Source organism: Gymnoscopelus braueri (assembly GCF_963280865.1).
Source record: "Gymnoscopelus braueri genome assembly, chromosome: 14".
In the NCBI taxonomy this organism is placed as follows: Eukaryota; Metazoa; Chordata; class Actinopteri; order Myctophiformes; family Myctophidae; genus Gymnoscopelus; species Gymnoscopelus braueri.
In genome coordinates this window covers 44,557,322-44,572,682 of record NC_137619.1, presented here as the reverse complement: position 1 = coordinate 44,572,682, position 15,361 = coordinate 44,557,322, and the positions used below count along the sequence as shown (strand labels likewise).

Below are 15,361 nucleotides of genomic sequence, written 5' to 3'. Positions count from 1 at the left end.
ACCACCACTGAAACCTTCATACTCCTTTGGGTTCTTTTTTTTGTCACTGCACATTTACACATATACGTGTAATTTGTCCTCCGCAATTACCCATCCTAACTATGAGGAGCAGTGGGTGCTATAGACCATTGGTTCTCAAAGTGGGGTCCGGGGACCCCCAGGGGTCCATGGGGGTGATACCAGGGGGTCCCGGGCAAAATTAGTTAATAAAGCGCCACAATGATTTACCCCCTTTATCCGTATTTTATACTTTGGCTATTCAAAAATAGCAGATCTACAAGCTCGTAGCGCGGCACTCTACGAGCTTGTAGATCTGCTATTCTTTTGAAAATCTTGAAAATGTGTGCAAATCTTGAAATCCTGTTTTTTAAAAGGCGAACATTTTTTACGCGAATCTTTGCTGCATATTTTCATGTGGGGGTCCGCGGCCAAATACAGATTAATGTGGGGGTCCCTGGCACAAAAAAAGTTTGAGAACTGCATTGCTATAAACAACTTACAGTATGCGTTAGTTGAGCATGGCGGCGCTTTTTGTGAGCTTGTGGATCGGCTGTTGTCGCCGGATGCTGGCCTCTCTAGGGTTAATACAGCACCCATGGAAAAGTTAAGGGGTTAAGTGTCTTTCCAGACACAAATGTTTCATACATACTGGCAGATCAGAATATAGGACTAAAAGTAGTGGTTCTCAAGCTTTTCTGGATCAGGTGCCCACTTGAAAATCTCGAAAGCGTTCGTGGCCCACCCATCTAACCACTTAACACGGCAGCCGGACAGATGGGTGGGCCATGCCCATTTTCAGAACATGTTTTTTTTCAATGATGAATCCACCTCGGATCATTGGAACGAACGCAGTTCTGATTGGGTGTCACTTTTTAAAATGAATGTGATATTGTCATTGAAACCGAGGTGTTTTGCCAATTATTTGGGGGCCCCATTTGTGGTTCTCAACCCCATGCGGGCCAGTGGACGAACAGTAAAACTATCACTTTTAACACAGTTGCCACAGCATACAGACAATAAGCATGTTGCCGTATATACAGTATAATACCTATGCGTTCAATACGGAGTAAAGCCCCATGGATTATGTAAATATGAGCCATAACCCTGACAGTTGCAGAGAGTGGGAATCGAGTGAACTTGAGCGTGAGCTATACTTATGATATCTGTTGGTATTGATCCCGTCTCATCTGTGTGATGCGTGCATAGTGAGAAAATATTGGAGAGATGTGGGTTTTGCTCATCGATGTGAACGTGTGCGCGCGCGTGTGTGTGGGATTATGCATGTGCCGAATGAACCATCCTTGATCTGTTGATACCACCAACACAGCCCTGATCTCCATTCTGATATTATTGAATTGACTTCAGCAACCCCATTGTCTTCCCATCAAACAACCCACGGCGGGACGAAAACGCCTCGGCTTCGTGCCTCGGTATCGACCGCCGAGCCCAAGTTCAAGCTTAACCAACGTTCGACCTGGTTGAAAGTGGTTTTGGGCATTCACACAATGTTTAAAAAGAAAAATAGTAGATGTACAAGCTCACGACGCGACGCATCTCGACACGTTGTGAGCTTGGAGATAGTCGATATATGATGATGTTATATAAAGGCCCACAGGTTGCTCTGTGGGCCTTTATGTCTTTTGACATACTCAAAATTCCATAATAATAATACATGCAATTTATACAGTGCTTTTCTAGATACTTCAAGTCACTACAAAACAAAACAAACAAGAACAACTTTATTAAGAAAAATAACTAGTTAAAAGGATAAAAACTAAGCAAACAAAATTGGGGGGCAGCTTTGATGTGAGCTGGGAGTGATTTCCATAGGGAGGGGGACCCTGTCACCCCCGGTTCGTCGCTTTGTCTTGGGGACCGCTACGAAGTTGGCTTCACCACACCGGGAGGGGTGGGGCGGTGCGGTGCGGTGCGCCAGTGAAGGAGGTCAGAGAGGTTATAGCGGGGAGCTTGGTTGTTGAGGTCCTTGTAGGTGGTGATTCAGTATTACCGCCAAAGACGAGATCGTGACAGTTGGAACGAATCTCTCGACTGAATTATGCTGCGGTACATCCGTGTGTGTGTGGCTGTCAGTGGTGGAAAGTAACTAAGTATATTTACTCAAGTACTGTAGTTAAGTACAATTTTGAGGTCCTTTTACTTTACTGGAGTATTTCCAATTGTCTATACTTTTACCTCTACTCCACTACATCTCAGAGGCAAATATTGTACTTTTACCCCACTACAATTTTTGGAAATTTTTAGTTACTTTACAGATATAAATTATTACATTATAAAACAATACATTAACCACTTCAGCCTTATTCTATACCTTGGCTATTTGAAAATAGCAGATCTACAAGCTCACAACGCGTCGCAAATTTGTAATTCCAGACTTAACAGAGTACTTCTACATTGCAGTATTAATAATTCTACTTAAGTAAAACATTTGAATACTTTTTTCCACCACTGGTGGCTGTCATAGCGATCCCAGCCGGGTATATTATACACGATATAGCAGGTTAGCATTTCTGTCCGTGTGCGTGGGGGGCATGCGTGTCCCCTGGTGCAGTGTGTGTGTGAGTGGCCCTGGGGGGCATTTCTATACCGAGAATGAACACAGGAAGGGGGAGAGAGAGACCCAGACTGGAGACATTTATCATGGTCTCATGTCGGCGCGATGCAAAACAAGCGGGCGATGAGGAAGAGACCGCCCGAGTACGGGAGCAGCAGAGGTCAATGGTGAGCAACGGTAGTCTCTCCACCACCCCCCTCCCCCCCGCCCCCAACGTAGATTACCCACAACTCCCCTCTCCCCCTCCCTCCCTCCCCCTCCACATGAGCCAAGGACAGATCTATGTCATGAAAACCTGACCAGCCGTGGTGGTGGTGGCTCTCAGGCCAGGATGGGAGGAGAGGAGAGGAGAGGAGAGGAGAGGAGAGGAGAGGAGAGGAGAGGAGAGGAGAGGGAAGGGGACCCCGTGCTTTGTCAAAATCAGACCCGGCTAAGAACAGTCCATTAAAAGGTGAGCGGATCTGACACATGAAATATTCTCCCCCCGTCTCAGAATGTGGGCAGCGGTGACAGTCTCCATTTGTTATTTTTATGATGCAGCCAGCGCTGCAGCCTTAGATAACACAGCCCTCATCCTCGCCCTTCACCTTCTCTTTATGTCCCCCAGCAGCAGCAGACCCCCACCTCCCCCAACCCCCCCCCCCCCCCCCACCCCCCCCGGCTACCCATGAATTTATCTGCACTTCTTTAACACACTCGATTTGCTAAACGCGCAGCCAGGAAGATGGTCGTGCTAAATCCCCCCCCCCCTTGCAATCAGTACGCCGTGGAAAACGTCTCGAACGGTGATAACTAAAGCTACAGTGGCGTGACATAGGTTTAACCATGAGTATAGCGTTGCTGTTGGGTAGAAACCTCTTATCTCCAAATTGTTTCGTAGATTGACTCCCTATACTTGATCATACTACAGCGTCCACACAAAAGCACCAGAAGTAGCAAATCCACAAGCTCGAAATGCAGTGCGAAGCGACACAGCTTGTGGATCTGCTTCTTTTGATCATTTTGAATTTGAATCCTGAAAAGTAACAGTTTTGGACATATTTTGGACGATGTTTACTCACGTACTGTACTTAAGTCCAATTTTAAGGCACCTTTACTCTACTTGAGTACTTAACATTTTCAATACTACTCCACTACATCTCAGAGGCAAATATTGTACTTTTTACTCCACTAAAGTGACTTTAGATTATTAATACAAAACACACATTAATCACTTAACTGTGGTTACTTGAAAATAGCAGATCTACAAGTGTCTCGTGTGCTTGTAGATCAGCCGTTTTGGGAAATAATTATTTATTATTTTTGTACATTTAGTTTGGTTCTATAAGTAAATATTTATGTCAATGCTATTGTACTTTTTACTCAAGAACGAAATGAAATATAATCTTTTTACTTACATATTTTCTACATTGTGTTATTGTTACTTTTACTTAAGTAAAATGTCAGAGTACATCTACAGCACCACCAGTGGTGATAAGTAAGCTACAGTGGCATGACATAGGTTTAACCCATTCAAACCTGGGAACGCATCTCTGTCATTTTAGATTTGTTTGGCTATTCAAAAATAGCAGATCTACAAGCTCATAGCGCGGCACCGAGTGCCGCGCTATGAGCTTGTAGATCTGCTACTTTTGAAAAATCGTGAAAATGTGTGCAAATCTTTGAATATATATATATTTTGTAACTCAAATATTTGCTTCTGGAACAAAATATTTTTAATATCTTTAAAAAAATATATATTCAAAGAGTTGCAAACATTTTCACCATTTAAAAAAAATAGCAGATCTTACAAGGCTCCGAGAGCCGCGCTATGAGCTTGTATATCTGCTATTTTTGAATAGCCAAGAGAAATCTTAAAATGACACAGATGCGTTTCCCGGATTGAAGGGGTTAAGTCAGTTAAATGTAGGATGTAAACACTGGCATTGAGCAGGCCATGCATTATGCAGGGCGCCATATACGCCACCATGTCACAAGGCATTGTTTCAGTGAAGACCTGATGAACCGGCCCAGTGTTTTTATGCTTTGTTTTGTTTGGCATTATTTTTTGTGTGCATAATACAGTACTGTGTGTGTGTGTGTGTGCGTGTGTGTGCACGTGTTACTGTACTTTGTGAGGGCCAAATGTCCTCAGAGGTATAGTAGAATATGAGAAATAGACAATAAGACCTCGTGAGGACATATTTTCCATGGTCCTCACAGCAGAAATGTACTGTAAGCTCTGCTATTTTCAGCTATAGGTTGAAATGGCAAAAAATATATAAAAAATAATGCCCTCATGAAGGGCATTATTTTTTATATTTTTTTTAACTCATCACAGTCCTAAAATATTTGAAGTAGTCCAGGGGCCAAGCCATATTTTGGTACCACCTAAGATGACCGTAAAAGTTTTTGTATTTTTGTCTTCCTACATGTCTCTAGTTTATATTTTGGTATGATAGCCCTTCCAATCTTGTAGCTTAATGGCAGATATCACTACCTACCGGCTAATGTATCCGGTAGGAGACACAAAGTAGAATCTTTGTGTCTCCTACCCCGGCCATCAAATTATTGCGATAAAAAACAAAATATATCCATGTATTCAAGGCTTCATGGGGTGTGCAATTGATAGAAAATAAATATTTTTTTGGGTGAACTCCTCCTTTAAGTTTTCCAGGGGGACTCTCTACCCATTCAGCTATGACCACCCTAGACCGAAGGAGGGTCAACTTTTACAAGCTTATGGAAAGCAGTCTTTTTGCAAACACCAAAAATCTGAGAAGTTATCAATTGCACACCCCATGAAGCCTTGAATACATGGATATATTTTGGGTTTTGTCGCAATAATTTGATGCCCGGGGTAGGAGACACAAAGATTCTACTTTGTGTCTCCTACCGGATACATTAGCCGGTAGGTAGTGATAACTGCCATTAAGCTACAAGATTGGAAGGGCTATCATACCAAAATATAAACTAGAGACATGTAGGAAGACAAAAATACAAAAACTTTACGGTCACCTTAGGTGGTACCAATTTGTGAAGATATCAGTGTTGGCCCCTGGACTACAAGTATAGTAATACAAACGTGTGTGTGTGTGTGTGTGTGTGTGTGTGTGTGTGTTTGCATGCGTGTGTGCATGTGTGCGTGTGTGCGTGTGCTCTCCCTCGGTGCTGCCTGAGCTTTAGCCTGGCCTCGGCCAGGGAGGAGATGGGTAGCAGGTCTGACAATACCCTGTCATCATGCACACAGGAAAGAACCTTCCCTTTCTTCTCTTTCTGTGCCCCCCCACCCCTCCACCTCCCCCTCCCCTCCATGTCACCTGTGCACAGGCCCCAGAGAGCCCGGGTGTTGCCAGAGGTAATTACAAACAGCTTGGAAGCAGCTCCCAAAAAGGAGTCCAGCAGCTCTGGCAGTATATGGGCAGGTCACTGTAACTTAAGTACATTTACTCAAGTTCTGTTACTTAAGTACATGTTTTGAGACGTGCTTACACTTGTTTGCACCACCGCTAACACCAAAAGGAAGGAAGAGGAATAGAGGCGAGGCTATAAGGCCATACGATCGTTTACTGTATGGCCACCCCCCCCAAATCGCCCTGTTTTTCGTAGAGGTCAAACAATTAGCGGAAAGTAGACGGAAGAGCAAAGGTTAAAAGACCCAGATAAGAGAGACGATGGACGGAGGCTATGTTAAAGATAAGTGTTAAAGTGAACGAGGTGTGCGCGTGCACGCGCACCCGTGTGTGTATGTGTGTGTGTGTGTGTGTGTGGGTGGTGTCTTAGAGAAAGGTGTGACACACAGAGTGGAGTGCAGTCTATAGTCTGGCAGACAGGAGGCCTGGAGGATCCTGTGAGCTCTCTGTCACCTTGGCTCTTAACTCTCTGCACTGTCACCTCGGTCCAGCTGTCAGGGCTGCTCTACGTCTCCCAGTCCCACCCCCAGAGTACAGCATGTCCTCTCTGCACGCAGTAAAAACCCTCGGTTTTCATTTAACTCGGAGAGTAAAAACGGAACCATATGTACCAGTATATAGACACCAAAATGCTAACACTATTAGCATGTTAGCATCTTAGCTTAGTATGTTAGCATTAATTAGCATTTTGGTGTCTATTTATACTACTTGTACCATTTGGGATATTGCTGTTGTACTGTAGCATTAGACACTTAAAGGACGACGTAACCCATTTTCAAGCTATCTTCATATAATTGCTCTATTACACTAATGCTCATTATAAAATGGTACAATTTTTTTCTACTCTGTCTGTCTCTCAGAGTAGGGCTGTGGACAGTTCAGAAACCCGCCTACCAGTGACATCATCGATGGGGAATCCAGGCTAATAGATACTGCAGGCTTTCTATTCCTAGAAAGTTAGCATGCTATATTGAAAGATATGGTTCTCGCGTTAATAAAAATCGAAATAAAATAAATTCAATCTTGAAGAAAAAAACTGCCTAGCGATGATGTCACTGTTAGGCACGAGTTGAAAAAAATTGCACCATTTTATCATGAGCATTAGCGAGGACCTATTATATGAAGATAGGTTGAAAGTGGGTGAAGTCGTCCTTTAATTCCTACAGTATATATACTTTGTTGACTGGGATTCCCTCGGGGGTTTTGGACCCCTCTATTTTTTTCCCCTCGACACCAGATCTCTTTGCCCTAACATAGCTGATCTACAAGCTCGCAACACATCGCGTTAGATCGGCGAATGTTCGGCTACTTCCGCAGAATGTTCACCCAGTATGACATTCCCAGAATAGGGAAGCTAGCAAGTAGCCTACTCACATTTATTTACTTAAGTAAAAGGATTAATACTGCAATGTAGAAACACTACAATTACAAAAGTACATATCCGGAATTCAAAATGTACTTGAGTAAAAGTATAAAAGTATTGCCATTAAAATGTACTTAAAGTACCAAAAGTAAAAGTACTCATTATTATGCAGAATGTCCCATTTCAAGTTTTCAAATGTATACAAATCTTTTGAAAATGGCAGATCTACAAGCTCACAATGTGTCGCATTGCGACGCATTGTGAGCTTATACTGTAGATCTGCTATTTTCAAATGGCCGAAATGAAGTGGCTGAAGTGGTTAATGTATGTTTTGTAATAATAATCAAAATCTGCAAAGTAACTAGTAACTAAAGTTTTCAAATAAATGTAGTGGAGTAAAAGTACAATATTTGGATCCGAGATGTAATGGAGTAGAAGTATTGGAAATTGGAATCACTCAAGTAAAGTACGAATAACAAAAAAATGTACTTAAGTACATGTACTTAGTTACTTTCCACCACTGGAAGCTATATAGGGCTCATGTGGTTAAAGCTATGTCAAATGGCGTGCTGCCTTTCCCCCATGGCCGCGCCTTGAGATGATTACGGTTATACGCACAAAACGGCGCGCTACATGATTTAACACCCAGCCTGTCATCTCCATTATGATGACACATTCTGAAGTATGAGTGTGATGTTTATTCAATAGATCTAATTATAGCTTTAGTTTAGAAATGTACTGACTGTACAAGGTGCCTTGCATTTTTTGATTGATCTCCTCCGCGCTCGCGGTTAAGATTCTCTTTTCTTAATGAAAAGCCGTTCGTTATCTCGCCGTGTTTTTCAATAAACATGTCAGTCGCCAGTCACCACTTCTGCAGCGAGGTACGGCGACAGATCAGATTCGATAACGTCCTTCCCCTCGCGGTGAGAAGGACGGGCGACGGCGGGCGACAAGCAGGAAATGAAAAGGGATATCTTCAGCACAAAACCGGGGACAAAGAAAAGGAGGGAGTTGATCCTTCCATGTGTGTGTGTGTGAGCCTTCATTCAAGCCCTTTTAACGTTGTTATTCTGGGCACACTTCCAGCTATGTTGTATGTATTTTAAAACGACGCAACAAACTGTTATTAAACCCCCCCGAGAAGAAGGCTGCTTGCTGCCTACAGAAAAGGAAAAAAAACACCCGTGGGACGACTTCAACGTCTGCTTGGCGGGGTTCGCTTTTCATTACGTGTCCGGGGTGATCTACAGTATACAGCGCGAGCCCCCCACACACGTGTGTGCTCGCACACACGCACGCACGCAGTGGTGGAAAGTAACTAAGTACATTTACTTAAGTACTGTACTTAACTCTCTCAGTGCCACGCCCCGAGATATCCCGAGTTTTTACTTTTGACTGTGGTCGCGCTATACTGTTTATTTTTCATGATCACTTTCGCTTCCTGACTCCTTCAGACTCATTGGGTTCCGGTTTCATGACGCAGATTCCGTTTCCGGTTCTAATTTTTTTCCCGCGATCATTTTTGGCCAGAATAGGGAAAGTCACGGTTTTTCACACGGTATAAAAAACAAACGGAGAGGTCCACGTCTACTCTCTTTGGTCTGGGTGACGATCAGTCATCGTAGTCGTGTATCACATCGTAATTTAGCCCGATCAACGATTGTCAAAAATGTCAACATCCGGTTATGACCGGATGTGACGTGAGCCTGTTTGGGAGGGGGCGAGTGAGCCAGCGAGGTCATCAATGTGTCGATTTGTTGCTCTCTACTGGTAGAACTGTATTATGGGTTTAAAAACCCAATCAGATCATTTATTTGAATGAAAAATTAAAATAATAAAAATTAAAAACAAAATAAATTAAAAAAAAACGCAAATTGCTGGCACTGGGGGAGTACTTTATGAAAATACTCTTGGCACTGAAAGAGTTAAGTACACTTTTGAGGATTTGTTTTAACTTTACTGGAGTATTTCCCATTTTCAATACTTTTACTTCTACTCCACTACATCTCAGAGGCAGATGTTGTACTTTTACTCCACTGCAATTATTTGACAGCTTTAGTTGCTTTGCAGATTTAGATTGTTATTACAAAACATGCATCAACCACTTCAGCCCTATATTTCGGCCATTTGAAAATAGCCGATCTACAAGCTCACAATGCGTCGCATTGTGAGCTTGTAGATCTGCTATTTTCAAAGGATTTTTATTAATTTTATACATTTGAAAACTTGTGAAACGGGGCATTCTGTGTAATGAGCACTTTTACTTTAAGTACACTTTGATACCAATACTCAAGTAAATATTTAATTCCAAACGTTAAGTAAGATATTTGAGTACTTTTTCCACCACGGCACACATTTTCCTTCACCCCCCCCCCCTCCATCCCCCCAAAAAAGCGCCAGGAACGGATCCAAAACTAAGAGTAAACTGTTTTACAGTCGCTTGCACAACAAATAAACAAACATCTGGAAGCATTCAGAGCTAGCGGCCCATTAGAAAGGCTCTGTGTTTTTGCCAAAACAGGGTAAATGATGAGCAATGGGCTGTCGGAAAAAAAAGGGGCTGGTGGAGACTGTGGGGGGAGAAGAGAGGACAGATGACAGAGCTGTGGGTGCTAAGCACTGCCTTTTAGAGCTCAGCTGGGCTCAGAGAGAGATCTACACCTGCTGCTATCTCCTCCTCCCTATCTATACGCCTCCGCCAGACATCTGGATGGGGATAACATGACTAATGGGCGACTGCAATGCTCACTTTCGAGCAGCGAGCGAAATTGTTGTTATGAAGGGGGGGAGAGGGGTTGTTGACAGTTTCGGGCAACTTTGAGCGTTATTAGGCGATGTTTCCCTGGTCGTGTTTGTCAGTATAGACGAACGCTCCCGCAGTCTTATAACCGATTAAGACCGGGAAACGCATGCGTATTTTTAAATTTTCTTTGGCTATTCAAAAATAGCAGATCTACAAGCTTGTAGAAATGCAATTTTTTTGAAAAAAATTGAAAATGTGTGCAAATCTTTGAATATAAATATTTATTTATTTTAAAGCGAACTCAAATCTTAGCTTCTGGGGGGTCCCTGGAACAACATATTTTGAGATGGAGGGTCCGCGAAAAAAGTTTCAGAACCACTGATAATATATAGCAACATACGTAAAGAAAAAATAGAATTTAGAAGACATTTGTAGAATCCCCCCAGAAGCAAAGATTTGAGTTACAAATGTTTGCCTTAAAAAACGTATATATTCAAAGATTTGCGCACATTTTCACGATTTTTCCAAAGAAAATGCAGATCTACAAGCTCATAGCGCGGCGCCGCGCTATGAGCTTGTAGATCTGCATTTTTTTTGGAAAAATATGAGCTTGTATATCTGCTATTTTTGAATAGCCCAAATAAATCTTAAAATGACACAGATGCGTTCCGGGTCTTAATGGGTTAGTTTGAGAATGTCATTGCCAAAACGTCCCACGAATGCAAATGTATGACTTTTTTTGGACGTAGCCGAGTTGCTTTCAAACGAGCCCAGATTGAAATAGTTATGGGGTGTTTCTTTTTTGTTTCTTTTTTTTTTGTGTTCATTCTTGGATTTCTTAGAGTTGGCGTCCGTGCCTCGTCCTTGATTAGTAACTCTGTTCTGTTTGATGTCAATCCGTACCTTAGAACAACAACGCTCCTAACGTTACCTTATGTCGTTGGCTTTTGTGTTCATAAGTGTGTCAGAGCATGGAAACGTCTTTCTCCGGGAGTGTCCGATGAGAGAAGACAGAACACCTCATGGCAGGTTCCCATTAGAGACCTAAATACGTGCTTCGGCAGACATTTCACTTGGTTCTCGTAATGATTATACCAGCGGGATTCGTCCCCCCGGCGAACATCGCTCTCAAAGCAACAAAAGACAAACGCTTGGCCTCCGTACAAGCGGAATCAAGGCGTATGGAAAATAGCAGCGCTTTTAACCCCTTCCTCTTACCTATTAGCTCACATTCACTTCAATGACATGTCCTATACATCACTGTCCCGCAGTGGTGGAAAAAGTACTCGGATGTTTTACTTGAGTAAAATTATCAATACTGCAATATAGAATTACTCCGTTACAAGTAAAATTTCAGAATTAAAAATGTACTTGCGTAAAAGTACAAAATGATTGGTATCAAGAAGTAGGCTACTTAAAGTACCCAAAGTGAAAATACTAAAATGTTTGAAAATAGCAGATCTACAAGCTCATGGCGCATGGCGATGTAGATCGGCTATTTTCAAATAGCCTGTGTATAAAATAGGGCTGAAGTGGTTAACACATCCACCGCCAGAGGTTAATCTCATAATGTACTCACCAGTGCCAAGGTGTTTTTGTTGTTTTTTTGTTTTTTTCATGTCGCCATAGATCTTGTTAAAATCCTTAAGATTGAGCCGTGAACGGTCTGTTTACATCCGCGAGATCTCCCTGTATCTCCCAGTGAAGACCGCATGTCAAACGGACTTCCATGACTGTAGTTAGAGCGGATTACGTTAAACAGTGAAATGCGAGGAGAAAAAACTACAGGAAGAGAATTGAGTTTCAGTTTCGTCTGTAGAATGGGAGCGGGCGTGATCGTCGAAACCGGATCCCAAATAATTCTATTTCCTGTCATCAAACCGGAAACGGAAGTGGATCAAAAAAATTCCGAAAGTGCACCCGGACCGCGCATGCGCGAAAAGACCGCAGCCCGTAGGACTACGGGCTCGGCGCTTAACCGTTGGATTTAACGGCCCGTAGAACTACGGGCCCGGCGGTAAAGGTGTTAATGTATGTTTAGTAACTAGTAACTAAAGTTTTCAAATAATTGTAGTGGAGTAAAAGTAGGCTACAACATTTGCCTCTGAGATGTAGGGGAGTAGAAGTAAAAGTACTGAAAATTGGAAATATTCCAGTAAAGTAAAAAATACCTCAAAATCGTACTTAAGTACAGTACTTGAGTACATGTACTTAGTTACTTTACACCACTGCTGTCCCGTGTGTTCTCGGGTTTGAACCCGCCCACGTGAACTTTTCTTTGAGCTAAAGTGAAATGGAAACGGCGTCTTCGATAGCATGTGTTATTTCACTACCGATGTTTTAAGACAAAGCAGTGCATGAAGGACCAAAGGAAGATGGAGAATCGTTGTCGGAGAAGAACAGCTGCGGTAATTCCTTCGCCAGCTCTCCGTCCCGTGCACACGCACATGACAGGCGTGTGTGTGCACAACAGACAATGTGAAGGCATGGCCCACTTCCAGAGACATGACTTCATGAATGTTTCCCAAGCGTTTTAGGCCTTTCTTTATTTTATTTCTTTGCAATGTTTGCCAGTTCGTGGAGTTGATGAGGTGTCTTAAGATTAGTTTCTAATAAGTTCATGTTTGTGGAGTCACGTACCGTATATCATAATACAGCCCACGATCAGCACTCATAAACGAGCAGAAAATGGATGGGGCATCATTGTGCTTTAGCACGAGCGTGCGTACTTTTACCCTCAGGCACCGCTTAGATACAGTGCCAAGGTAAGACATGGATCGTCAGGGTATTTTTTTTCTCGACCAAATTAGATGCATGGCTCAATTATGTACCGCACGCTCATATGTTTGCTATTTATGGGGGCGGGAGACGAGGATTTTAACAAGTACTGAAGCTTGTACTCTGCAAATTGACCAGAAGGCTGGTGGTACTATAATGCAAGATTTCTCCGAATATGATTCAATTATTGTCAGTGGTGGGAAAAAGTACTCAAATGTTTTACTTAAGTAAACGTATCAATACTGCAATGAAGAAGTACTCCGTTACAAGTAAAAGTCTGTAATAAAAAATTTACTTGAGTAAAAGTGCAAAAGTATTGGTATCAAAATGTACTTAAAGTACCACAAGTAAAAGTACTAAAATGTTTGAAAATAGCAGATCTACAAGCTCACAACGCGTCGCGATGCGACACGTTGTGAGCTTGTAGATCGGCTATTTTCAAATAGCTTAGGTATAAAATAGGGATAAAGTGGTTAATGTATGTTTTATAATATCATAATTAATATCTGAAAAGTAACTAGTAACTAAAGTTTTCAAATAATCGTAGTGGAGTAAAAGTACAATATTTGCCTCTACTGGAGTATTTCCAATTTGCAATACGTTTACTTCTACTCCACTACATCTCAGAGGCAAATGGGATTATAGGCAAAATGTAAAAAAAACTTAACACAAACACAAATAGTGAACATAGCTGATTTATAAGCTCACAGCTATTTTCACTATTGACACCATTGTGCGACAAAGTCTGAAATAGGGATTAAGAGGTTAATCGATTCATTAATATATATAAAATAATTCAAAAATACATAGTCGATCGTTGCAGCCCGGCGTACTGTAGATCCAAAGCGCTGGGATTCTTGTGGAAGAGGAATGATGGACTGTGGACCTCTTCTTTTTTTGTTTGTTTACACGCGGCAGAATCCAAACAAGCCATTCACACGGTCCTGATGCAATGAATAATCAGAATGGGACTTAATGTGAGCTACGCTGATACTCTGACAATAGTTTGTGTTCAGACATCGCAGCTTAGTGTCTCTGGATTGAATATTGATGCCGAGGCGGTTGACAATAAATCACTGGCTTTCCCAGTGAGCGAGAAAACAGTTTAGACAACGGCCCAATGGAGCTTACCGTAATTGACAGATGAGTTCAGCTCCCTTCCTTCCCACCACAATACAGCTCTGGAGCTCTGAGAGTATCTGGGAATGAGTGTGTGTTTTGCGGGTGCGTGCGTGCGTGCGTGCACACGTGCGCAGTAGGTGGAAAAAGTACTAAAATGTTTTACTTAAGTAAAAGTACCAATACTGCAATGTAGACATACTCTGTTACAAGTAAAAGTCCGGATTTCAAAATGTACTTGAGTAAAAGTACCTAAGTATTGGTATCAAAGTGTATTTTAAGTACCAAAAGTACAAGTACTCGTTATGCAAAAGGTCCCATTTCACAAGTTTTCAAATGTATAAAATGTATAACAATCCTTTGAAAATAGCAGATCTACAAGCTCACAACGCGTCGCTTCGCGACGCGTTGTGAGCTTAAAGTTTAAAGTGGTTTTGTAATAATAATCAAAATCTACAAAGTAACTAAAGTTTTAAAATAATTGTCGTGGAGTAAAAGTACAAAATATGCCTCTGAGATGTAGTGGAGTAGAAGTAAAAGTATAGCAAATTGGAAATACTCCAATAAAGTAAAAGTACCTCAAAATTGTACTTAAGTACAGTTCTTGAGTAGATGTACGTACTGTAGTTACTCTCCACCACTGCGCGTGTGCATGTGCATGCATGTGTTTATGTTGTCTCCACACTATAAACAACTTGATGTGTTGATACGTTGCAGAGCCTAGCCAGTAACAAGACAAGCAGAGTCCATTTTATGTGGCTTTCTAAATTATCCGTAAATGACCCTCTCTCTCTCTCTCTCTCTCTCTCTCTCTCTCTCTCTCTCTCTCTCTCTCTCTCTCTCTCTCTCTCTCTCTCTGCACTGGTGATCACATGATATGCCTGTCTGTGTCACCATCATGCCTGACAAGAAAGGTTTGGTGATGTAGCACACGTATTAAGCCGTGTGGAATGTGTTGTCAAGCAGCATGATAGACTGGCCACCAACTGGATTAGAATCTAATTTGCTAGACCCATTAACCGGACCAGCGGTGAGGCATGTTTTCATCTTGAATGATTACGCCATGTGGGATCAATTACCCTAGAATTACAATCTACTCAAAATATAATCAGTCAAAAAAAAAGAAAATACAGTAATTACAGTACCTGGCTCTAAATAAACCAACAAGATAAATATTTGAACCATGTGCCATGTATCTGTTTCTGTTAGCTTGGCATAAAAATGTGAAACGTGAAATCCGACAATGTGAAACACTCTGTATTTTTTACATTGAGTTAAATCGACACTGAGGATTTCACCATGTGTGTACATTATCCCAATAAATACATATCTATCAGGATTAATTGTGGCCCGATCCTGCTCCCCTTTAGCCCATTAAGACCTGAGATACG

The 15,361-nt window shown here is 41.9% G+C and overlaps 1 protein-coding gene across 1 annotated transcript in view; it reads left to right on the top strand.

Moving 5' to 3' along the window:
• The window catches only part of lrmda (leucine rich melanocyte differentiation associated), a 363,776-nt gene that overhangs the window by 312,529 nt on the left and 35,886 nt on the right, over positions 1-15,361 (top strand). The gene's annotated exons all lie outside the window — the stretch shown is intronic.